Source organism: Desmodus rotundus, chromosome 5, assembly GCF_022682495.2.
Source record: "Desmodus rotundus isolate HL8 chromosome 5, HLdesRot8A.1, whole genome shotgun sequence".
NCBI classification, from domain to species: domain Eukaryota; kingdom Metazoa; phylum Chordata; class Mammalia; order Chiroptera; family Phyllostomidae; genus Desmodus; species Desmodus rotundus.
This window is the reverse complement of record NC_071391.1, coordinates 1,527,437-1,553,278: the sequence shown is the minus strand read 5'-3', so window position 1 is coordinate 1,553,278 and position 25,842 is coordinate 1,527,437. Positions and strand designations below refer to the sequence as shown.

General features: G+C 61.5%; 1 protein-coding gene across 3 annotated transcripts in view; it reads right to left on the bottom strand.

The window, feature by feature from the left end:
• Nucleotides 1-25,842, bottom strand: part of KCNQ1 (potassium voltage-gated channel subfamily Q member 1) — a 254,249-nt gene that overhangs the window by 195,034 nt on the left and 33,373 nt on the right. The window lies entirely within an intron of this gene.

The window sequence follows — 25,842 nt, the reverse complement described above, 5'->3', positions numbered from 1 at the left end:
CACGAGGGCAGCTGGGACCATGCCACTCAGGAGACCCCCACTCGGCCCAGAGAGGCTGTCCCACACGTCAGTCTGTGGTCAGGGGCCGGCAGGGAGGGGGCAGCCAGAGGGCCAAGGCTCATGCTTGGGTGACGGTGGGTGGGTGCGCAGCAGACAGACGGACGGAGGGAGGGGTGGGCGGACAGACGAATGAATGGAGACAGCTAGTGTACAGTCAAATTCAGGAGGAGGGTGCTGTCGCCCGCCTGCCAACGGCGCACCCTCAACGACATGGACGAATGTGCAGAAACACGAAACCTGCCGAGACTGAGTCACCGAGAAAGAGAAAACCTGAACAGACTGTCGCTCGTGAGGAGCTGGAGTCAGTCATCAGAAACCTCCCAGCAGCCCCAGCCGGGCGTGGCTCAGCTGGCTGGGCATCATCCTGCAAAGCAAAAGGTGGCGGGTTCGATCCCCGACAGGGCACGTGCCTGGGCTGTGGGTTCCATCCTGGTCAGGGCACAAGCGAGAGGCAACCGATCAAGGCTTCTCTCTCTCATGGATGTTCCTGTCCCTCCCGCCCTCTCTCTCTAAACATAAACACATTTAAAAATTTTAAAGCAAAACAACAACAAAACTCTCCAAACAAAGGGACGCCCTGGAGCTGATGGCTCTGCTGGTGAATTCCACCAAACATTTAAAGAAGCAACGCTAATCCTTCTCAAACTTCACCCAAAGATTTAAGCGGAGAGCGCCCTTCCAGACTCATTCTCTGAGATCAGCATCCCCCGACCCCACAGGCAGACAGAGCCACGGCAGGGAGAGAAAGCGCAGGCAGCACGCCCAACAAGAACGGGGGTGCAGAAACCCTCCATAAGATACTAGCAAACGGAATTCTGCAGCATATTGAAGAGATCATCCATGAGAGCCACGTGGGATTTATTCTTGGAATGCAAGGACAGTTCAGCACATGAGCATCGATCCGAACCTTACATCATATTAACGGAATGAGGGGGAAAAACACACGGTCCCCACTGACTCACAACCAGCGCTCGACAAAAGTCAACACCCTTTCCTGACAAGATGCACTCAGCAAGAGAAGAACAGAAGGCAGCTGGCTCTTTGCAATAAAAAGTCAAATAGAAGAAACTGCATCAAACACCAGGTCAGTGGCAAATGACAGACGTTTTCTCTCCGAGATGAGGAACGAGCCAAGGAGGCCGCTCTCACCACGTCCGCTCAGCACAGCCCTGGGCTGCCCGGCCAGAGCGGTGGCGGGCAGGAGGGAGGTGAAAGGCACCGGACGAGAGACGGGAGTAAAGGCCTGTCCGCACGTAGAACGCCCTACCCACGCCGCCAAGCACGCTCAGATCCCATAAACGAATTCAGCAAAGTAGGATACAAAGTCCACACATACAAACCCGTTACATTTTTGTATCAGTTGCATTGTTTCTACAAACAATGGACAGTCTGAAAAGGAAGTTACAAAAACAATTCTGTTTACACGAGTGTCAAAAAGAATACTTATAAATTAACTAAGGAGGTGAAAGATCGGGGACAGTGCAAGCTGAAAAGTACTGCTCAGAGAAAAGAACTTCCACGTCAGTAACGAAACCTGTCCCGGCTGCACGGGCCCAGCCGGGGCTGCTGCTAAGGGGTGGAAACGGCTTAACGTGAACAGTGGATTCAAAGCAAGCCCTCTCAAAATCCTGAGGTCCTGTACTGCAGAAACAGAAAAAGCCATCTTAAACTCAGAGGGCCTCTCCTGGGGCACTAAACAGCCAAAATGAAACACGGCCTGTCCGCACAATGGACCATCACTCGGCCTTACAAAGGAAGGGAACCCCGGCACAGGCTCCACAGACGGACCTGAGGACCTTCTGCCGAGGGCAAGGGGCTGGTCAGGGCCCCTGACCGCTAGTTCCCTGCCCTGCTGTCCCTCCCCGCCCAGGAACTGACCACGGGGTGCTGGCTCTCACGTGTCATCCATCAGGATGAAATAACATGTATGCCCCCCACCCCGTGTGTGTTGGGGCGAGCTCAGTGAATGGTGGGGGGCCGTGTGGGAACGTTGACTGCTTTCCTTTTGCAAGTTTCTCGGTTTGTAACATCATGTCCTTCAGGGGGCCGGGGGTGGGGTGGGTTGGGGGGCACTGGGACATGCTGGCAGAGCACGTGGGTGTGGACTCTGGCCTCAGTGGGGGGGTGGGCACCGATCCCTCCTCGGCCAGCTCCGGAGGCAGCGGCCTTGGCCGGGAGCTGCTGGCGGCAGGGACTTCGTCTTGTTCATGTTTCCCGAGACAGGGATGGAGACTGTCCCCCAGCGGGTCCCCCGCACCATCAGGCAGGTCCGCCCCTTAGAGGCTTTTTGCTTATTTTGTTGCATTTTTAAAAAAATCACTAAATACTTTCTTCAGCTGTGTCCTAAGCAGATTGGAAGCGCTACAAGCGTCTCAGAACAGATCTTAAAGTAAATAAACATCCGGCATTTCTGCTGATGGCTGCAAGACCCCCTCCTGCCCCACGAGCCTGGCCTCACACTCCAGGGGGGCTGGCTGGGGCTCAGCTGCCCCTGCCCTGTGGGCTGGCCCGCTGAGAGGCAGGATCCCCTCTGGAGGGTGAGGTGTAGGAATAATTTTAAACAACGCTAATCCCCAAATCCTGTTTGAGTCTGGAATGCAGAGCAGGCCAGCCGGCTGCTGGGCTCACCATGTCCAGGCGGCCCCAGGCACAGGGCTTGTCTACGTGGCAGGGGTGGGGGGGGGGCGGGGGCTGAGCTTGCTCAGAGACAAAGTGACTCCCACCCGCCTTGAGTGCTGAGCAGGATGGCACTTGGGGCCAAGGCCACAGCTGGACCTAAAACCTGGGCGCCCTCGATGGGACCCCAGGGGCAGATGTCCTGGCTTGTCCAGCATGTCACCACCTCTGGGAGCCAACCACCCACGGCCTGGGTGCTGGAAGGGCTGGACAGGCTCACAGGAGGGTCCTTGGACACCCTGGTCTGGGCACTGCGGCAGGGGCTTTAACCAGGCTTGGCCACCTGTGGTGGCGGCTCTAGGAAGGGGAGGGACAGGGCCTGAAAGAGGGCTGAGCCTCCCAGGCCGTCTCATGGCGCCACCCCTCATTCAGGGGAGCACACTCCCAGTCCAAGGCAGGCTGTGGAAAGGCAGGGCCTCCCCTTCCCAGCTCTAGGCTTTGGGAGGCCAACCTCCAGCCCCAGGTGTCCAGTCACCAAAGGGGACCTGCTCCTTGCCCTGGCAGGGGCAGGTCCCGAAGCAAGCCCCAAAGCGGAATTCATGGGAAGTGGGGCCGGCCCTGCAGCCCAGCCCAGGGGCTCCCCACAGGCCTAAGGCACCCGTGTACCCTGATGCTCCCCTCCAGGCCCACCCCCACTGGGTCCTCCATCCTCTTGGTCCCCATGCCCCCTGGGGAACCCCACCTACCACACCTGTGAGGACCAGAGACACTCCTTGGCTCTTCCACTGATAAGGGAGCCAGCCTGGAAGCCCTTCTGAGGCCTTCGTATGCTCCAGGTCAGGGATGGACGCGGCCTTGAACTCTACCCTACAGACATGAGGGGACAGCCGTGCTGGTGTCAGGTTCGAGACAAAAAACCACCCCACCCAGCCACTGTCCCTCAAAGCAAGACCCTGCCTCCTGGCTGTGGCTGGCCTCTCGGACGGGGGCCTCTGAGCGGTCTGGGCCCTGGGACTGGGGTCCAGCCCCCAGCGCTCACCACCCGCCAGAGGCCAGCCCGACACGCAGACGGGGCATGTGTGGCCGAGCCGCCAGCCGGCACCCACCTCCCCACGACAGCAGGGGTGGGGCTCTCAGCGGTGGCATGTGCATAATTCAGAATTATCGTTAAAGACAGAGTCCCTAACACACACCCCACGAGGAACACGGGCAAAAACCCAGACGGGCACGTCTTCCGTGAAGACGCCGTCCGAAGGGTCGGGATGCACACGAAGACTTTCACGTCCAAACCGCAGCGAGACGCCGCCTCACACCTGCCAGGATGGAAAACGCCCGACAAAACAAGTGCTGGCGAGGACATGGGGCCCGGGGGCCTGTGTGCAGCCGCCGCCGGGAGTGTGACGCTCTGCAGCCGCCTCGGACGCAGGACGCGGGTCCTGAGACGGTAACACAGGGTGACCAGGTGACCTGGCAGCCCTGCTCTGGGCAGACGCAGAAGGAAAAGCAGGTTTCAGAGAGATTTCTGTCCCTGCGTTCACAGCGGCCGAAAGGTGGAAGAAATGCGAGTGAGTGCCCATGGAGGGGGGCTGGACACGCAGAGTGTGGTCCGTCCACACGACGGAATGTCACGGGCCTTCAAAGGAGGGACACCCCGACAGGCTCCACAGACGGACCTCCAGGACATCGTGCTGAATGAGACGAGCCGGACACCAGAGGCCGAGCCCTGTGACCCCACCCCTGTGCGGTCCCTGCACAGGTCAGGTTCAGAGACACCAGGTGGACGGACGGTGGAGCCGGGGCTGGGGGAGGGGCAGGGAGTGAGTGTCTCGTGGGGACAGAGCGCTGGTGGGGGAAGACAAAGTTCTGGAGATGACGGGGTGCCGGCTGCATAGCACTGTGTTTAAGGCCGCTGAGCCGTGAGCTGAGAGATGGGCAAGGTGGGAAATTCCATGTTCTGTGCATTTAACCACAACTTTAATTTTAATAAAAAGGTAGTGGATACCAGGCACCAGGGAGGGAGGAATGGGGAGCCATAGCTCACGGGTCCGGTCTTTCTTTGTGGGCGATGGAAAGTTCCGGCAGGGGACAGAGGTGGCAGTCACACCGGTGACTGCGGTGAGCACCATGGAGTCGCACACCTTAACACAGCCGCAGCGGCGAACTTACCGCGGTGTGCGCTTCCCCCCAGTCCTGACCAGTGTCCACAGGGCCTGGCCGCCCTGGGCAGGTCTCTGCACAGGACCTTCCAGGCCAGCCCCTTCGGGCAGCAAACCACCCCAAATCCCTTCCCGGCCATGTGGGGCCAGGAGACCCCCTTCGCAGCCACCTTCAGGCCTGGTTCCCCATCTTCAGGGATACCGTTAGCCCAGTCTGAAGTGAACCACCCACACTCAGGGGATGACGACAGAGTGCTGCGCTGTGGTGACAAGGGAACCGGAGCACAGAGGGTCGGGCTGGGGTGGTGGGGACGAGGGCTGAGGGGTCCCCAGAGGCAGCACACCATCAGCCGCCTCAGAGACTCCGGTCTCCATGACCATCTTGCTGTTTGGCAGACACATACCAGGACCCTCCAACAGCTCCTCCAGAAGGGCCCCAAGTCCCAGGCCAGGCACTCAGTCATGCAGCCACGCAGGCCCCCGCCCACTCGGCCCTGGGGGGTCACAGCACGCAACAGCAATGTGGAAATCCCAGGAGCCAAGATAAAGATTTTTAGGAAAGCAGGGGCCTATGGGGGGCACGCTCCTGGGGCGCACCAAGGGGAAAGGCTGGCCCTGACTGAGGCGTTTCGAAACCCTGCGGAGCTGGAAGGATGGCTGGGGTGGAGGGTGAAGGTCAGGAGCCGCCTTATCTGCCGCTTTGTTATCAGCGGGGTCCCCCGCAGACCGGAGGCTGTCCGAAGCCTCTGTGCTCGGAGGCTGGGGGCTACGGGCGCCGTGTGACTTGGCAGCCCCAGGACCATCGATGCCGAGAATCACTCACACGGGACAGACAGCAAGAAAGAGAGCCCGAAGGTTAAACCCGCTCGGACCGGCTGTGGTCACGCCATCAACTTTCAGATGAAAGAACTGTTTTTCGTGGTTTGGTGTTTTTGCCACACAGCAGGGGCAGGCCCGCCAGTCCCCACCGCGGTGGCCGCCCTGCCGCCCGTGCGAGGGAAGGCTCGTTTTCCAGGCGGAGAAAACACTAACCGCAGGGCATTCAGTGCTGAGGCCAGTGGGGCACAGGGGGCACCGGGCATGAGGATCGGGGCTGACCGAGAGCAGGAACAGGGGTCGGGGTGGAAGTCACGGTTGCCTGCCTGGTGGCCATGTGGATGCCAGACATGGCTGACTCAGGGACAGGGGGCCTTTGCAGGAGCCCCCGGATCCCCCAAAGGCCCCCTGGGCAAGGGGGAGGAGCAGCGTAGAGACTTGGAGGAGCACACAGGTGGGTGCCAGGCCCCCTATCAGCACTGGGGGGGGTGCCAGGATTAGGGGCTTGGCCCCTTCCCACAGCCTTGACCTGTGGGCCATCCTGTCCCAGGCCTGGGGGTATCCCCTTGGTGGCTGTGGTGCCCACAGCACAGAGCCCGGCCACAGGCTCCATCTGGGGCCAGCTGTTCCCCTCCACACGGGACCCGGTAAGCCCCAGGGGGAGTGGGCTCGGCGTTCCTGGAGGGTCAGCTGGCTGGGCCACTCAAAGCGCCCTTTGTTCAGGGTCCTGCCTGGGGCCAGCTGCTCCCGGCTGCGCGCCCGTGGTTCGGGCTCCGGGCCTCCCGGCAACATGTGCTGGGCACAGCTGGGCCTCCGCACACACCCACCGCCTGCCCCGCCGAGCACCAGCCCCCCAGCAGCATATGCAGCGTGGGACAGGCACCCCTAGAGGGGCAGGGGGGAGGTGGGTGGAGCAGGCGGGCAGAGGGGGCACAGGTCCCAGTCCTGGGGGCACAGGACCCCACAGGGGAGCTGACCCCACCCGCCTCTCCATGCCCACTTCCTCTTCAGCCGTGGGAGCCCTGTGCTCAGCCACTTCCCCTGGCCCCGCAGCACCCGGCCTTGACCCTGCCCGAGGCCCTAGCCGTGCAGGGCGGTCCTGACAGAGTCCAGCCCCTGTTCCACGCGGCCTCCCGGCCACCCGCAGCAGGCGCTGGGAGCAGTGGGAAGGGGTGACCCTGCTGCCCGAGGGGGCCCATGGGTGGTGAACAGTTCCCTGAGAAGGGACCCCCTGGAGGAAGGGGGGCAGGGTCCCAAGCACCATGGGGCTGAGGTGGGGCTGAGGGGAGGCCTGCAGGAGGACCTTACCCTGACCTGTCTTTGGACCCCCATGCCACGCACAGCACAGAAGCCCCTGGACCTGACACCCGAGCCCCTAGTGTGCACCCCCAACCCCACACACCATCACCCAGGCCTGGGCAGTACCCCCCTGGCCTGCCTCTCTCCCGCCCCGACAGTAGGCCGCGGCCCCACCCAGGGGGTCCCCTCCTACATCCCCAGCAGTCTCCCCAGGCCAGGTCGGCCTCCCCCACCACGGACCCCAGCACAGCGCCCATCCTGGTGCTCACAGGGCCCCACGGGACGCTCCACAGGGGACACCTGTGCTCCACCCCTCACTGGGGCTGAGCTGAGGGGACCCAGAAGACTGAAGGAAGCCCAGGTGACCCTGCTGCCCTGTGGTTGGCACCCATCCCTCACCCCCAGCCCCACATAGGCCTGGGCTCAGCTCCCGGATGTCACTGGGGCTTCGGGGTCCCAGCCTGCAGGCCACCACGAGTCCCAGCACCGGCAGACACTGAGGAAGGCAGAAGCCCCAGCTCGAGGGGGCAGAGAGCGTGGACAGGCAGCTGCCTACATGCTCACCCTGCCCATTAAAAGGCAGTCAAAAGAGTTTTGGAGTGACCCCAGAGATACTGAGCTGCTTCCCCCCAAGAACCAGCCCCACCAGCCAGCTGTCTGGGGCGGCCACTCCGCAGATGGAGCGGGACAGGCCACGCGGCGTCCTCCATGCCGTGGGACCAACACTGCCCTCTGCCTGGCCGCTGAGCCCTGCGAGTGGGGGACGGCTGCCCCCTTGTTTCTGACCCCGACTCAGACACCACCCCAACGAGGTGGCACGATGCCCAGTGTCCAGCTTGTTGGGGCACCTGCAGGGGCTGGCGTGGGGCTGCGTTTCCGTCCCATGTCCCACACCGAGCAGCGCCTCTGGTGCCTGGGACACAGGGAGGTCCCCAGGGCTCCCTGCTCCTCGATGGGCCTGTGCCCGGCTGGGGTCAGATGCCCGGTGCCGGGACCCACGTGAAAACCTCTCACTGCAACTCTCCAGGCGCGGCAGCCACCTGGGCCAAGCCTGGCGTGTCCCCACAAAGGCGTCCTGGGGACCCTCTGGAGGGGCTGACAGCTGTTCAGAAAGTGAGGAGAATGGGAGACGGCCCCCACTCAGGCCTCGGCCCCCACCACCTCGCCCGTCTCAGGTCCCGCTGCAGACTCCTCACGCCCGTCACCGACTCTGCAGATGGGTCTGCGCCCCTCAGGGAAGGGGGACAAGAGGCCAGCCCCGCCCACAGTCCCCGCAGGTCCCCAGCCCAGACCACAGGTTTCTGGACTCAGCCTCAGAAGGAAGCCTGCTACTGTGTGGAGAGGTGTGCAGGCCCCTCAGTGACTGGCATCCCATGGGCTGCCGGTGCCACACCAGGCCCACTGGTCACACCAGCTTCAGGGGTTTCCTGAGGTGCCTCTGGGACCCAGTGCTCTGCTCCATGGCTCGCTGCCTCCCTGTCTGGTTCTCCCAGGTCAGGAGGACGACGCCAGCTGGCCCTGGCTGGGCCAGGTCGGGGGGTGGGGGAGCAGATCCGGCCAGAGGGCCCAGGGACCAGCCGTGCTCTCTGGGCCCAGAACTGGGATGAGCAGCAAAGGTGACAAGGCCCCAGACACCCCACCACAAAGGGCGGGTACCAGGAGGTGCTCGGCAAACACATGGTCTGTGTGTTTATGCAACAGAGCGTGCAACTTTTCCACATTATCATTTGCTCTCAGTGAAAGAATTCCACCTGAGCGGGAAGACATCACTCGAAAACACAGCAAAGCCACGTGGGCCCTGGTATGAAAATGACAAGTGTCCACCGTCAGCGTTGGGGGCAGAGGGGCCTGCCGCTCCCGGCTCTGCCCGAGCACCGCCCCACATCCGTCTCCTGCTCCGGGTGGTTAGTTAGGAGGGTGTGGCTTGATCCCCAAACCTGGTGCCTGGGCTTTGACCGGAGAACGTGGCCAGCTGGCTGCATCTCAGTCTTTCAAAGAAGTATGTGATTTTTCCAGGGACGTAAAACAACTGGTTTTGTGGGGGTCCTGTGGCATGAGGAAGTAAGACGTCTCCATTACTGAGACGACTGCTTGACCAGATACGTCGATAATGAAGTGACCTGCCCCGTCTCCGGCCTGTTCACTTCCTGTTCTGGGAACCAGCGGTGAGGGAGCCTCACGGCCCCTGGGGTGCCCTCGGGGAGAGGACCTCGCCACCCTGGACGTGGGGCCTGCAGCCCTGGCTGTCACCAGGCTGAGCCAACCCCACAGGGCCCTGCCCACGCCCCAGGCAGACTGGCAAGCTTGCAGGGGTGGTTGTTCGAAGGTGCCACATTGGCGGACGCTCGTGGCAGGTGACAGGGACGGACACGGCAGTAGCCCCACCCCTCACACACGTTCTGTCTGCTGGAGTTACCCTGTTCTGACAGGCACACGGAAATCTCCCACAAAGAGTGCATCTCGGCCCTCCTTCCCTGCATTTCCAACAGCTCTCGCTTTGCCTTCTCTGTCCTTTGCCACATAGAAGTTTGCGACTGCGTCTCCCAGAAGCTGCGCCTCGGCCGGGCTGGTCTCGGGGCTGGCGCTGTCCCTCGGGCCCCCCGCCGCCCCGCGTGTCCGCTCCGGCTGTCACTGTGGCCCTTTCTTTATTTCCAGCTGTCCGTTACCATTCGCTTGAACGAATTTCTCCGCACCACCCATTTGTGAACAGTACCACCACTCCTCACAGTCCTGTGCCTTTTAATAGGGAAACAGAGGCCGTTCGCGTGCGGTGTGAAACTGGACACGGCTGGTTTCTCCCCATCCCCCGCTGTCTTCCTTTCCCGCCTCTTGCATTTGGCTTTTAGTTGCCGACTGACTGTTCCCTTGCGGGCGAGTCTGGGCATTTCCCTGAGCTCTCCCGTCTCTGACCCCTCTGGGGCTCACACTCCAGGCCCCGCCTGCTCTGGTCCGGAAACTTCCCAGCAGCCTCCCTTGTGCCCCCCGCCCCCGTGAGACAGCACTTTGTGAACGGCTTCCTTTCCGCCTCTCCCATTACCCAGCCCCTCGACAGCCGTGCTGGTGAATCAAGCCATCTCCAACACCCCTTTTGCGGACGTCACAGAAACCGTGTTGTTGTTGTTTTTGCAAGAAGCCCGAGTGTAGGGGCCTCTCCTGTCTCCTCTGCGCACCGAGCCCGGGACCCAGCCCAGGGGTTGGCAGTGCGACAGGTAACAAGAGCCACCAGAGACCACGTGCCTCTCGTAGCACAGGCCACAGAGGTCCCCGACACCCCTGGCTCCAAAGGCCCACCCTGCTCCCCATGCCTCAGTCGGTGTTCAGGTTGACACGCATCCCCTCCTCCAGTGCCACGTGTGGAAGTCCCGCCCCGTCCGGGTGCATGGGGCCTGTTTGCCAACAGGGTTGCTGCAGATGTGACCAGTGAGGACGAGGCCCTAACACAACAAGACTGGTGTGCTCTTTTAGGGACACGGAGGCACACAGGGAGAATGCTATGGGAGCCGTGCACCAGCAACCGCAACGCCGCTGAGAATGCTATGGGAGCTTGAAGCCAGGGACAGGGACGCGGGTGGTGAATCTCCGAGCCCAGGAAGTCCACAGATCACCGGAAACCCCCCAGAAGCTGGGGACGGGCCCGGACCAGAGTCCCTCACGGCCTCAGGAGGAACCCGCCCTGCCGGCACAGGGCCTCAGACTTCCAGCCTGAAGGGACCGGGCGGAACTGGCAACCAGGGGCTCCTGGTTGTCTCCAAAGTCAAGCCAAGGGCTGGACAGCAGTCCCTGGGGCGTCTGGGCCAAAAGCTTTGAAGCGCTTTTCTGCTGGGAGGGTGTCCCCTAGCCCTGGGTCCCCCTTGTGCCTTGTAGGGACAGTCCAGCCCACCCCTTCCCCACCCCCTGGAGACTCAAGATGCTGGAGCGCATTCCCAGCTGACGGGCAGTGGCAAAGGGCTGGGGCAGCAGAAGGGGGCGGGGGCGGGGGGGGGGGGGCTCTGAACACTGAGAAGGCAGGAAGGGGCTTTTGGGAACATAGGTCCTCGGTCCCCTGAGCCCCCTGAATCACACACAGGACCCCACGCACACAGGAGGGGCCCGGGCGGGCCGGCCTGCAGTTTGCGGTGGGCGAGCAGGAGGCCCCGAGACGGCCGAGCCTGCTACAGACGCCTGGCACCAGCGTTATACGTATTTAAAGCAAACCCCTGTCTTCCCCAGGCCAGGCTATTTCCGTCCACAGGCCGGCTAAGTGGGGTTTATTTTCAGCGCAGGCACCCCACTGCTGAGGGCTGTTAACCCCAAAGAAGTCCCACCCTGTGATCGCTGCCACACCGGCGGCCCAGGGAGGGGGGTGGAGGGGGAGGCGATATTTTTATCTGCAGAGACCGAGCTTCTAAAAATGTCTTATTTAAGAATTTGCCCAGAACTAGGAGTTGACCAAACCCAGGGCGACTCTGGGATGAAAAGCCTCCCTCAGGGTCTTGTCGTAGCACCGAAGAAGCCCGGCCCGCCAGCCGGGTCTCCACGGCAGTTCCTGCAGTGGGGGCCAAGGGCGCCCAGGACCCCAGCGACTGGGGCGGGGGGCCAAGGAGAGGAGGGCCCACATGACAGGGCTGACCACATGCGTGTGTGCATGGTGTGAGCGGGGCGTGTGCCGTGCGCCGACCACTGGGCACCCCGCTCCCATTCTTACATCTCGAGATTTTCGGGGCGGGTGGGGCTTTTCTTCCAGGACTGTGTTGAGAGGACGCTGTGCGTGGGTCTGCTGTTTGAAGAGTTCATATGTGGCCGGCTTCGGAGGGTGTGCGCTCTTGTCGCACTAGCAACAAACAACCCACAATGTCAGACGCACGGGACACTAAGTGACAAACCTCACAAGGTACCTCTGAGAGCCGTGCACCAGCAACCGCACGCCGCTGAGGAGGGGAACAAAATAATAAAGCATCTGAACAAGCGCCGGGACCCATGGTGTTCCGTGGTATAGGAGCCAAAATTCACCTAACCCCGCGAGGCGCTGCCAGTCAGAGTTCCAGCAGGGTCTTTGGGCAGAAATTCACAAACTGGTTCTCACGTTTACATGGAAACATAAAGGGTGGGCCTTGCCAGCTCACTTTTGAAAAGGAACAAAACTGAGGGATTAACACGGCCAGATGTCAAGGCTTCCCTGCAAAGCCACGCTGACCGGGACGGGGCGGCGGGGAGGCCCCGCAGAAGCGGAAGCGCAGAAGCAGACCCGTGCGCGTGGTCAGCCGATTTCCATCAACGGTGTCCAACGAACTCCACGGGGAGAAGGTGCAGGGAAAACTGGGTAGCCACGTGCAGGAAGGGTGTGACCTTGACCCACACCTGTCACCGTCTATGAAATCAAACTGGAAACGGACCACAGATCTGGACATGAAGCGTAACCCTGGGAAACTTCTGTGGAAACTTAGGGGGAAACCTTTGTGACCTTGGATTAGGCAAATACTCAGAATGCAAAAACTGTCCATCTTAAGGGGAAAACACACACCCTGAAAATTGAGCATCGTCAGAGTGAGAAACCTCCGCTCTTTGGAAAGACATCGTTCGGAACCGGCAAAGACGAGCCACGGATTGGGAGCAAGTATGTACAGAACAGAAATCTGATCGTCAAAATCGAGTATGTAGACTTATATCTAAGCACAGAACCAACTCTTCCAACTCGGCCGTGAGACAAACAGCCCAATTGCTGACGTGGGCAAAGCCATTGAACAGAGACGTCAGCAAAGGCGGCGACCGGAGGCCAGTGGGCCCGCAAGAGGGCGATTCAAACGGCAGCGCTCGGCGGCCACGCGCCTGTCAGGGCGTCCCACATCCCAATCCCATCCCGAGACACTCCGGGCTGACGAGAACGAAGCCCCGCTCCGCTGCGAGGGCTGAGGAAGGGCGCGAACTGTGGAGGACAGTGCGCAGTTTCTCCAAAAGGCCAGCGTGCACGGCCCCCCAGCCCCCGCCGTCCAGCACCCCACTCCCGGGGTCCACCCAGGAGAAAGGAAGACCCACGAACGCGCCAACCCGTGCGCAGAGATCAGGCGGCTTTGATCCTAACAGCAGGGAACTGGAAGGAGCCCGAACACCCGTCGGCCTGTGAATAGCTAGACAAACTGGGGTGCGTTTCATCCTCCCCAATCAGACGTCCTGCCGGCCACAGTGCAGATGAGCCCGCGTGCGTCCTGCTGAGTGAGAGAAGCCAGACGCAGGCCCCACAGCGCGGCATGCCTTCCGCGTGACGTTCTGGAAAAGGCAGGGGGACGGGGACAGGAAACGCCGAGATCCCCAGGTGCCGGGGCGCGCTGGGTCTTGGCCGTGGTGGCGCCCGCAGCTGCCAGCAGTCGCCAGGACTCACGGGACTGCACACCTGAGGGGGAGTCAGTTCTCAGCACTGGCGGGGGGCTCAGATGGTTGGAGCGTCGCCCACACACCCAAGGCTGTGGGTTCGATCCCCAGTCAGGGCACCTATAGGAACCCGCCGATGAAGGCCGGAATAAGTGCAACGTCAAAAATGATGATTTTTCTCTCCCCCTCCCCCCTCCCCTCCTGCTCTTTGTCTAAAGTCAGTTTAAAAACATTTTTTACGAGGAAACATTTCACTGATCAAAACTGAGGCCTCCACAAACCTAAATGCAAAGCAGAAATCGGAACAGCGATGAAACCAAACGAAGGGATGTGTGAGTAGGTGAGTCTGTTTTTTTAAAAACAAGGTAACACAGGAAGAGGAGAGAGATACTGCAGCAGGACCTGGTTTGGGGGGGAGTTTTATCAACCTGGCCTGAGTGTGAAGTCAGCCCCGTGGATGCTGGACCTCCCCTCCGGCCCTGCTGACCACAGGCCTGGGTCTCCGGGGTGGGGCGATGGTCCGTGTCGCCTGGGACTGGCCTGCTGGTCCCCTGCTGGCTCCCCACAAGAGGTCTCCCCATGGGCCAATGCCTCCTCGGTGTCTTCCCTGCGGACCGAGGGCAGCAAGCTATCCCCCTACCTTGCTGTCTGTCTCCCTGTCACACCTGTGGGCACACAGCAGATGCTCAGAAAACAGGAGCTGGAGGGGTCCCAAGGGCGGCTGGAGGCCGGACCTCCCAGCCGGGACCCAGCGCTACGGCAGGCAGCCCAGTCCTGGGCTGAGCCTGGTGCCACAGGCCATGCAGCCAAGGGACCCAGGGAGGCTCCTTCTGAAGACTCCTGAAAGCCCAGTGCAGAGAGCTGGCTCCAGCAGCCCTCAGACTGGGTCTCTACCCCTGTACTTGACCTTGGGAGGTGTTTCCCAGGCTCCACGGGTGCCCAGCCCCGCGGCTCCTCCCTGTCCCCCACACCCTCAGAGCTGCCCAGCAGGGAGTTTGCAGAGTTCTGGGACTTTTGGGGCCTCTAAAATATGTTGGCTTCTTCCGCCCTCCACCCAACCCCCTGCATTTAACACCTGCCCCCTGTGATCTGATGAAGGGACAGTGGGGTGATGGAGAGGGTACCCCACATGGAAGAAATCCAACCATGCTACCACAGACCATCCCCCTGCAGAGACCCCCCAGCCCTGTGACAACAAAGGTTCCGTCCCTGGAGGGACCCTGAGGTAGGCAGTCAGTAGGGGGAGAGGGACAGGGTCCCTGAGAAGTGACAGCCGAGCTACCACCAGAAGGATGTGGAGGGGCAAGCCAGTGAGGCTCAGACGGGGAGGCCACACAGGGAAGGTGGGGCTGGCGAGGCTGCTGTTCACAGACCCCCACCCCCGTTCCCATGCTGGGTGCCGGGGTGCAGGGGCACAGTCCCCGGGCCCGTGACCAGACCACGGGCCCCAGGACAGAACGGGACCTGCCATGGCCGTGGCTGGCCTCCCTTAGGGCCCAGCTCCCCAGAAGCCCTGCCCCCTAACCCCGGCTCTCCCGACACTGCGGGTTTCTCTCTACTCTTTCCACATGTGCTGAGCACACACCTGCTTGGGGGTCTTGGTACGTGCGCCCCCCCCCCGCCAGGAACGCCCCCTGCACCCCAAAATATCTACAGGACTCGGTATGTCACCATCACACAGAGACCTGGTCACCTGCTTGGCGAGGCCACCGCCAGCCCTCTGTGGCAGGTGTGGCCTGCCCCCCATCACTCAGTGTCCCAGGCAAAGCGGGGCACAGAGTCCGAGACTCACAAAAGGGGAAGATGGGAAAAGCCCAGTGTTTGGGGGCAGCACCCACAGGCCGGACGGTGATGCTGAGTGAGGAGATGCCGAAAGGTGTGAAAGAACCAGGACGAAGCGCACGCCTTGCTCAACACCAAAGCAGCTGGAAAGAAAAAGCCCGCTTTGTAGAAAACCCACCTGGGCAACGGCAGCAAAGCGCACAGAGCTACAGACGCCCGGGACAGACCAGGGACGCCAGTCGGTCCTCGGTGCCAATGAGCTCGACGGGCCCTGTCAGAGCAGAGCGCTTCCACGCGGCTCACAAGTCCGACTCGGCTGTGCTTCCCCCGAGAAGCACACTTCTCCACAAAGACACAGACGGGTGAAAGGTGACCAAGGAAGTGAGACAGGCGCAAGGCTAACGTGAACGAAGACAGAGCCCGGGGTCCACGTTAGCACCCGACAAAGCGGACCTCAGAGCAAAGAGAAGGACCAGAGACAGAAACACACGCTTGAAAGGCCGTTCTGCAACACCACCAGGGCCGTCGATCCGGACGGCCCTGCAACCCTAGAGAGGACCAGGGAGCAAAGCTGCAAAACGCACGAGCCAGAACCGCCACAGTTGGGAGGAGGAGAAGCCGCTCCACAGTTGTGGTGGGAGGACTCACCCCCCATCTCAACAATCGGACGGACGGTCGGTGGGGGTTCGGGAGGCTGGATCGCTCTGCCAACCGTGGTGGCCGGGCCGGCAATTACGGACGGTCCCCCAACAGCCACTGCACAGACACAGCTTTCCAGTGCCCTGCCAGGTGTCTGCACGGACCAGCCAGGGGCTGGGCCATAAACATAGGTCTTAATGTGTTTTAAAAGAACCCAATCGTAGCGACCATTTTCTCTGACCACAAATGAACGACAGTAGAAATCAGTAACAGAACGGTATCTTGAAAACCCCCAGCGTTTGGAAAATAACACTTCTAAATAGCCCACACATCACAGAAGAAACTTGTTTTTACAAATTAGAAAGTGTTTTGAACAAAACAAAAATAACACAATCCATCAAAACCTGTGGGATGCAGGAGAGGGGCGTCTAGGGAGAGAGGTAGCCCACCAAACCCCAGTATCACGAGGAGGTCGTCTTCGGTCAGCGGCCTCCACCTCCGCAAACCAGGAAAGGAGGAGCGAAGTCAAACCGGGTGAGCGGAGAACAATAAACACTATCCGAGCAGAAATCGACAAAATCCCCCCCAAAAAGTGTCGGTGCGCCCAAAACCCAAAGTTTGTCCTTTGAGATCAATGAGGTCACTAAACCTCTGGCCAAACGGATCGTTAAAGAGGAAGAGGCATAGATGCCCACGTCGGGATCAGAGGAGAGGCACCAGCGGGGATCAGCGGGGAATCGCCGCACATGTGTTCGAGGGACAGGACTCGAGGACAACTTCACGCCAACAAATGTGACACCGTAGGGGAAACGAACAATTCCTCCCAACGCACGGAGCCCCAAAGCTCCCTCGAGAAGAACGGTGTCCAGTGAAGACTGGGTACGCCTGCGGGGTGCACTAAAACCCGGTCAACCACCTTCTCACCGAGGGAGGTCCCGGCCTGCGGAGCGTCGCTGACGAGCCCCACCAAGGCGGGGAAGAGAGGCGGCCAATTGTACACCAACTCTTCCCCACGTGGAGAGAGAACACGCCCCAGCTTTACTCTGATACCAAACCAAAACCATGAGGAAACCACAGACAGCGTCTCCCACGCCCTTAGCAAACGTTGAGCAGGTTAAGTCCAGCGTGGACTAACACGACCGAGCGCGGTCTATCCAGGAACGCAAGCTTAGCGGGGAATCCCGTCAGTACACGGCTCCCTGCTGAGAGACCGAAGAAGAAGAAGCAATGGCCATCTCCAGAGACACAGAAAAGCATTTGGCAAAACCTGACATCGTTTATGTTCAAGGAGAAACAGCTCGAAGCATCAGGACTGGACGGGAAGGTCCTCGACCGACGTTGACGGGAACCAGCGGCCCGCACAGCTGAGTGTGAAGACTCAGCGCACCTCTCCCGAGACGGGGGGCCGGCAGGGGCGTTCACACTTCCACCTCCAGTCAGCGTTGCCGTAGAGACACCGGCCAGTGCACTCGGGCAGGAAAACAAAAGTAGGCACCGGACGGGACGTGAAGAGGTGACGCTGCCCGTGTCTGCAGATGGGACCATCACCGCAAAAACATCAAGTTAACCCACTAAAAACGCTACTGGAACTAAGAGGGGGGTCGAAAAGTTTCCAGAGATAAGAGAAACCCATCAAAATAATCATAGTCCTAAAAACTAGCCCTAAAGGATCAGGAATCAAAATTAACCAAGAAATGCCACAGACAACAGCAGAGAAATACGAACCAGGGCCTGACAAAAACGGTGCGACCTTCACACCGGAAACTGCAAAAAAAGTCTCTGGCAGAAATCGCATTTCTCAGGAAATGGGGACGCGGGGCTGGTGCACCGGAACGTGCAGTGTGGGTGAGCGGTGAGTCCGCCCCCCACCCGGCTCGATCCCCAGGTCGAGTGCAATTCCAAACGGAAGCCACAGCCTTCCTTGTGAAGACTGACCAGCCGCCTTTACAGCCGACGCACGAACGCACAGGATCTGGACTCACCACAGCCACTTGGAGGAGAACGAAGCACATGACTCACCGTAACTTAGTTCGAGACTTCTCACAACGCTACCGCGACCGGGGCAGTGTGGTGTCGGCAGGCAGGCAGGCAGGCAGACAGACGGGCCCACGGATCAGGGGACGAGGCCAAAAGCAGGCCCACACGGCCCTGATGAACCCGGCTTTTAAGAAGGTGTCGCAGTGGGTCAGTGGGCAAAGGACACTCTTTCCAACATGCGGCACCGAAGCCGTTGGACATTTACTCCACAAGAAATCACGGACCTCAGTCAGAATTGACACGGATGCAAAAGTTAGCCGTGTCTCGCCGTGTCGAAGGTGTGCCCATGATGTTGGTCCAAACCTTCAGGAAAAGAATATTTTAATTTTTTAAATTATTTATTTATATTTAGATACTCTTTTTGGTATTATAAAGGAATTGTCGCATTTATGTTCGAACATGTTATGGGACAAGAAATTTTACATGACGAATAATTCTAAGACACAAGAACAGATACAAGGTATTTCAGGTACTTCCCATGTATAACGCGCATCCTTATTTTTCCCTCAAAAATCTGGGCCAAAAAGTGCGCCTCTTACACGGCAAAACATGGTAACGGCCGGACCGAACCGCAAACACCGAAACAAAAACTCCCGGAAGGACACAGGGAAGAAAACCTCGGCGATCACACGTGCGGCAAAGATTTCTAAAACGTAAACATAACAAGCACAAAATGCACAAAAAAGGGAAAAGCAATAAACTTCACTTCTTTAAAATGGGTAACTTTTAGTCTTTAAAAGCCACCATTAAATGAATGGGAAGGAAAGACACAGATTGGGGGGGGAATATGTGCGGGACACGGACCCGCGTGTCCAGAACACAGGAAGGTTCACAGCCGGTGGGAAGCAGACAGACGGACAGCTCTGTGGTAAAACGCCCCGAAGATCTGAAAAGCTGCTTCTCATCCAAGGGGTGGAGGTGAACTGAGCGCAGGAGGAGTCACGTCCTTCCTCACGAGGAAACGACAATCGGGAAGGAACAGGCCGGCTGGGTGGGCTGCGATGAGAAGACGGACCATCCGCGGCGCAGGGCGGCGGGCGGCAGAACGGTGCGGCCACCATGGGCCACACTCTGTCCATTTCTTAGACGGTTAGGGCCACTCTGCTCCTCCGTATTAACCCACGAGTAACGAAATACTGGCCCTAACAAAGATTCGGACACTGGTGTGTTTACGGCGGCTGGCGCCGGAGACAACCATGGCCAAGAGGCACAGGAGCGGGCGGGCAGATGGACAGACAGGCTAGAGAGGCCCCTGCAGCGGAATGCTAGTGCGAGCGAGAGGGGCCCATTTATAGGAGACTGCACCATGCAACCCGGTCTATCCTGACGGAGACTGGTCAGTGGGGGTGGCCAAGGTCACAGGACACTTTGGAGGTCAAGGATGTGCTTGCTGTCCAGACGGTGGTGAGGTTCTCACGGTGTCTGCCCAACACGCCGTTTATACTCCAGAAAGCTGTTTGGGTTCAAGTGGGCAGAGTAGACAAACCAGCGGCAACAGACCCAGGGGCCCAGGCCGCCCAGCAAACGTGGGTCCATCTGTCCGCCCATCCGTCCGTCCATCTCCCCCTTGCATTTCAGGGGAACGTCCAGGTGTGGCAAACCCCTAAGGGAGCTCACTGGCTCCCACCTGGGGCACCTTCCACGGTATGGCTGGCTCTCCCGCCTGCCACCCCGTACCTACTAGGAGCCACTGACAGGCCCTGAGTTCTACCTACGAGGACACGAAGGTCCGGGGGGTGTGAGTGACAGGAGTGGGCCCACCAGGCAGTCTCAGGGGGTCTGGGCACCCCACCCCCTCCCGTAGCCGATCTGTGTGGTCTGGACACTGGGGCCTCAGAGAGCCACGCCCCCAGCAGGCCCCCCACAAACCAGAAAGGGCGAGGCCCTGCAGGCCCCGGGCCTGCTGCCCCCCTGCACTGCAATGAAGAGGGGGTCACAAGGTCTCCAGAGGCTGCCCCTCTACACGGGGCCAGGGGTGCAAACTCACCACACCCTGGAAGCAGTGAGGTCCCGGGGCTTGCGGCGTAGCTCAGACGTCTGCAGGAAGCTCTGGCCCAGGGACCCCACAGCGCTAGCCACTCCAAGGGGTGAATAACGCATGGACCCAGCCCAGGGCCCACCCCCAAGGGCTGCGGCACCCGTCCCCGCTCTCCCTGGCTGGGCTCAGACGGCATTTGGGAGAAGGACGGGAAGGGCCCCCTGGCCACCAGCTCCCCGCGGGGAGAACCGGGGCTCTGGGCGTGAGAGCTCTGCCCGGCCCCTAAGGAACTGACCAGGCCGCACCCCTCCGCACGCCGTCCTCATCCTGGCTTCCTGCGCCAATTCCAGGCCCGGATTAAGTGTGCAAATGGAGCACGGCCCTCTCCTCACCAGCCTGAAGCTCCAGGCAGGGCTGACCCTGCCCGCATGTACCCAGACACGTGTGGGCACCTGAATGTACACACCACGTGAGTGTGGCCACACGTGTGTGCCTCCATGCGTGTCTGTGCGTGTCCGTGCTTGTGCAATGCTGCAAGCTGTGCATCTGTGTGTGCCCCCGTGCGCCCACCTCTCAAATACGCGTCCAGTGGGCCTGCTGTTCCAACCACCCTTGACCTTGGCAGAGCTGGGGACACAGCACCACCAGTCATGGCCATCCCGGCTTGCTCTTTAGCACAGGGGACTTTTGGTGGCCCAATAGTGGCTGTGTCCACTGGAAAATACAGAGGCGGCACCCCTGCCATGAGCCTGGGGCCTCCACCTTGCAGCCACCACCCAAGGGGACACCCTTTCCCACTGTCCAGACGCCCGGCAGGGTCAGCGCTGGCCCTAGAGACATGTGCATTTGGAGAGAGGACCATCGCCCCCAATTCCTGTGCCCCTAACGATGCTGATGGGCCCCTCGGTTTCCCACGGAGAGGAGATGTGGGAGCCTCTGGAGCCCGTCTGGGCTCCATGGGGCGCAGGTGTCCCTGATGGGCAGGGCTCTGGCACCCCGGGCTGGAGCCGAGTCAGAGGCATCGCCCACCCAGTTACTACTGGGCCGCCCTGCCCCACGGCTGCACAACTGGGGGTCCATGGCTGCTGTGCAGGAGTCGCTGTGCCCCAGCCCTGAGGCCAGGGAGGGCGGCAGGGGCTGGGGGCACAGGGGCGGCCCCTCGACCCGCACGGCTGCTCTGAGCCCCGCCTCCCGCCTGCTCAGCCGCACCGGGGACATACTTCAGTGGCTGCCCAGGGCCTCAGGCTCTCATCCTGCATGACCTGGGAGGCAGGGACTGTAACCGGAAGGGACCCATCTGAAGGAAGTCCCGGGCGATCATTCTGGCACCTGCACACCCCCTGGCCCCTGCCATCGCCCACCCCCTCGGGCAGCCCAGTCATTGGGGCCACAACAGCTGGCAGACCATGCCACGCCTCACAGCTCATCCCATTACCCCCACCAACGACCCTGGGGCAGCCCCCAGAGCCCCGTGTGGCCCACGGTGCCAGGCCCCCTGGCCCGCACCCCTCTGTGTCACATCAGCTGCCACCCTGCGTTGAAAGCTGGGTGTTCCAGCTGGCCGGGGTCAGAGGTGAAAACAAGGCCCTGACAACCCCAGCCGCCCACTCCCCTGGGCTGGGACCCCCGAATGTGGCACTAATACCTGGCTTCCTGGCCCCGGGGTATAAAGGAGACAGCTGTCCCAGGGCAGGCCACTCTGACGCCGTGGGGTCTGAAGCTGGTGCCCCCACCCAGCCCAACTTTTGTGCTGCCTCAGAGAGATGCAGACCAGGGCGAAGGGAGAGAACACATGGAGCCTGGCCCAGCAGTGCCTGACACCCCAGCCTCCCTCCTGGGCACGCACCCTCCCGTCTGAGAGGAGAGCGTCACGGAGGGGACAGCCTGAAACCTGCTTGCACGGGGTCACCTTCTGGAAGGGCAGCAGGGGCCCCTGCGCCTGCTCCTCGCCAGCTGAGGCCGGGGGCTGAGCTCAACTCCCCACCCCGGTGGCTCCGTCTCTGGTTACTGACCTGGAGCTGAATCATCACAATTTCTGAAAAGAGGGAAAGGGAGGGGGGTGCCGGGGGGAGAGGCGGAGAATGAGACCACCCAGACACCTGGCTGTGTCAGGGAGAGACCTGGAAACCGCACATGCGCCCGGGGGCCAGGACAGGCCGCAGGACAGCCCACCCCAGGGCGGGCGGAGGCCCCAGAGCCCCTGCCTCCCAGGGGATGAGGCGCCCAGGGCAGAGGGGCCGCCCTGGGGAGGAAGGAGGGCTCCCTCGGCTCTCGCCTTGCCTCACGAGGTTTTGTGGCTTGGAGACCGGGAATGCTGCGGGAACAAAGAGGCGCAGACCCTGGTCCTGGGAGCCCGGCGGCCCTGCCCTGGCTGGTCTCAGGGCCCCGGGACCCCCTCTGGCCACCGTGACATCCCCAGGACACGAAGACCCGACACCAAACACAAACCAAGGGCCACTCCCCCTGTCTTCCCGAGGCCCAGTTGAAAACCTTAGGGCCCCAGGAGCACCGGTGGGTGGGGGAGAGGGAGAACCGGCACCCCACTTCCCGGGTGGGGACCAGGCAGACGTGCACCACAGGCGGAGCCCCCCTCCGCAGTGCCAGGTGGGGCCAGCTGTCCCCCCACAGGCCCGAGGACACTGCCTGCTGGCCAGGGCCGTCCACCTGACTCGCCATCCACACAGGATTGGGTTACATGTTTTTCGGGAAAGTTTCAAACATTTTCCACAGTTTCCTCTCGCTCCTGCCCACCCCCCTTGTTCTTGCTCTGAGCGGACTTGATCGATACGACAATTTTGGCAGAGATAACGCGGGGCCCGGCTGTGGGCTTCACAGAGAGCGTCTTTGTTACAGCAGCCAGTCATCAGGGCCCCCCCCAGGGCCCGGTGGCCTCGGGAAGGTTCTGGTTACAGCCGAGGATTCCCGTTTTCACGGCTCGCTCTCGGCTCGGCGCAGACCCTGCACAAAGGAATGTCAGCTGTCCCCTCCAGAGCAGCTGCCTGCAGGCCAGGAACGCAGCCAGCCCAAGCCCTGTCCCCCCGCACTGGCCAGGGGGCCCGAGTGGGGCGTCAGCTCTGCCCTCGGTGGGGACAGGGGCACTGGCCCCTGAGGCCCAGGAGGGAGACCAGGCTGGGAGGCCAAGGTGGCAAAAGCCGTGACCAGCACACGTGATGAGGATGGACACTGCGAACACCGGGGCAGCACTCCTCGGTGTCAGGGCGCGGGGCCGAGTGCAGCGAGCCGGGGGACCCCGCTTTGGGGCTTTGGAGGTGGCTCAGGCTATGTCCACAGAATCGCCAGGAGGTCTCACACGTCGGCCAGGTTGTCTGCAGTCGCAGAGTCGACCCGGTGGCCGCTCCACCTCTGTTCACAGACATGAGCAGGGACATCGGGGCTGACCCAGCTCATGTGGGGCCGCCTGTCTCTCCCCCTCCTGCCCAGCACGGGGTGCATGGCCCCACCAGACACGCACGTCCACCTCACCCCTCCCGGTCCAGGAGGCCAGTGTCCCTCCACCCTGTTTTCCTTGGGTTGGCACTGGGGGGGGGGTGGGGGGGGGCCTCAGGCCGAGGAGCAAGAGGTCCCTGGTGCCCCAAGGGCGGGGCCCCCGAGTCCCTGCGTGTCCCCCACCTACCCCCCTCCCCAGGCCTCAGGCAGGCAGGCTGCCAGGGCTCGCAGCTCTTCAGCTTTCAGGGTTTCTGCCCAAACGGCTAGGCTCCAGTTTGCACGTGGAAAGCTGGCTGCCACGTGGAGGGCCGGCCCGGCGGTGGCCTAGTGGAACACGCGTGTGCATGTACACACAGTGTGCCACGATTTCCAGCTCCCGGGTGTGGGGGCAGCCGTGCCCCCACACTTAGGCTCCGTGGCGAGGGCCCTGGGTGCAGACAGGAAGCCCGTTTCTGTTCCCCAGAGCCCACGCCCATTTGCACGCTGACCACGGCATGGAGCCTGTGATTCACGTGTTTGCCGGCTGACACGCGTGAAGCACAGAGGTGGGAGCACGCACCCCGACTAGGTGTGGGGGTCAGTGCGTGCACTGAGGCGGGATGCCAGAGGAGGCCTGGGGGGTGGCTCCCGTGTGCCAGGGGAGGGGTCTTCCCAGAACACCCTGGGGTGCCGAGGTGGCTGCAGGGGGTGCCACGAGGCACGCAGGACAGCACCACAAGGGCAGCCGGGGTGGGAGCCAGCCTTCCTCGGACGCGCAGGAGTTCACTGAGCCGAGGGTTAGGCTGGGAGAGCCCTCCCAGCAAGAGGCCATGGAGGAAACAAGGCCCTGGGGTTTCTTAATGAAGAACGGGGGCCACCACCGGTGCCCTGACCTGGGGCGGAAGTGACTGGAGCTCTGTGAGTCTCACCCCCACCCCCAGCCAGCGAAGGACTCAGCAGAGGGTGTGGCTGCTGCTGGCCCCGAGCTCAGCACAGGGGCCCCTCCTGGCATGTGAGGGTGTGGGAGCCGGCAGGTCTGCAGGGGCCTGCTGAGCGGGGGCTGGGGCGGGGCCGAGCACAGAGCCCGGACCTTGCTCCTCAGAAACGGGGACCCACACCGGGCTGTTGAGGGGGCCACAGAGTCCTCATTTTGCAGCTGAGAAGCGCGAGCCCAGAGACCTGGAGGGTGTCCCTCTGTGCTGGGGTGGGGGACCCAGCTGGCCGGAAGGCCGGTCACCACGGTGGCGGCTGAGGGAGCCTCGGCAGCAAGGGAGGAAGAAGCCACCGTGGTGACGCCACCCCCCCAGGCCTCTGGGCTGTGGCTCATGGGGTTGCAGTCACAGGCAGGGCCCGCCAGAGCCACAGTTACCTGCGTCGGCACGGTGCCTCGGGGCCTCTCTCTTTGTGTGGACGTGAAAAACACCCAGAGCTGTTTCAAAGGCAGAAAGCAGCCTCTTGCCTGGCCAGACAGGGTCTCTTTGTGCCGAAAGTTGGGGGGGATTCTACCCCAGCACATTTCAGGGGGACACAGGAGTGCCCCTAAACCCAGGACTCCTTTCACAAGGCACACCCAGAAACTCAGGCACAAAGTGTGGACACACACACACGTGTGCATGGTGACACGCACAGGCAGGCTCACAAGTACACGTGTGTACGTGCGTCCAGGGGCTGCTGTGGGTGCAGGGGCCCTCCAGGAGCCCTCTCGGCAGCCCCCGAAGTGGCCCTTTCCCCCGGGAAACCACAAACAGAGCGCAGACCGAAAACGTGCCTGCTAACAGGCCCCGGACAGACCCCACAGCAGAGATGAGATTCCAGCAAAATGGCTTTTTCAGGCCCCCCAAATATCCCTGTTTCAGCAGAACGCTTAATCCCTCAGAGGCCGCCTGGGGCTTCCTCACCCCGGCCGAGATAACAGCTTTCTGGCACCAGAAAGCAGAGCCTAGGAAAAAAAAGGAAGAAATATGGGCTCTCTGGGAAAACACAGCTTGGAGTGAATTTTTTTCCACCATCGAAACCTCGTGCTGCTCTCCCAGCCCTTGCACGGAGCCCACCCGGGCCCCTCCTGGCTCTGGGGCTGTGGTCAGGCTCCCGCGCCCTGGGCTCCCAGCCAGCAGCTCCCACATTTCGCTGACAACAGCGCCACCTGCTGTCCTACAGCCTGGAGGGCTCTGTGTTCGGGACTGGGGGGCTGCAAACTCTGCTGCCTCCGCTCTCCCCCAAACCCGGTTGGCTGCCTCGGCCTGGGGTCCACACCCTCCCCCCCCCAGATGGGCGCCTCCCCAGAAAGCCCCTAGATTCCCCCTGCACCAAGAGCCCTGGCATCCACCCTGTGAGCTGTGGGGTAGGGGGGACCCTGCCAGTCCAGGCACCCCCCAGCACTTCCTTCCATCCTCCTTCCCTTCCCTTCGCAGGGCGTCCCCTCCTTCAGGAAGCCCTCAGCACTCCTGAGACATACCCCACCCCCAGACCTTCACCTCGCACCTCCTTCCCAGACGGTCCCAACATAACTCACATCTGCCCCCAGGGGGTGGACCCATGGCTGTCCTGTCGCCACTGTCCCCCCAGTGTCCCCCAGCCCCTTGGCCGTGACTCCCAGCCAGACATAGCCAGCTCGAAAGCTGGGCAGGCCTTGGACACCCAGCAAGACCTTTGGAGGGTACATCTGAGGCCATCCTGTCCAGCGCCCCC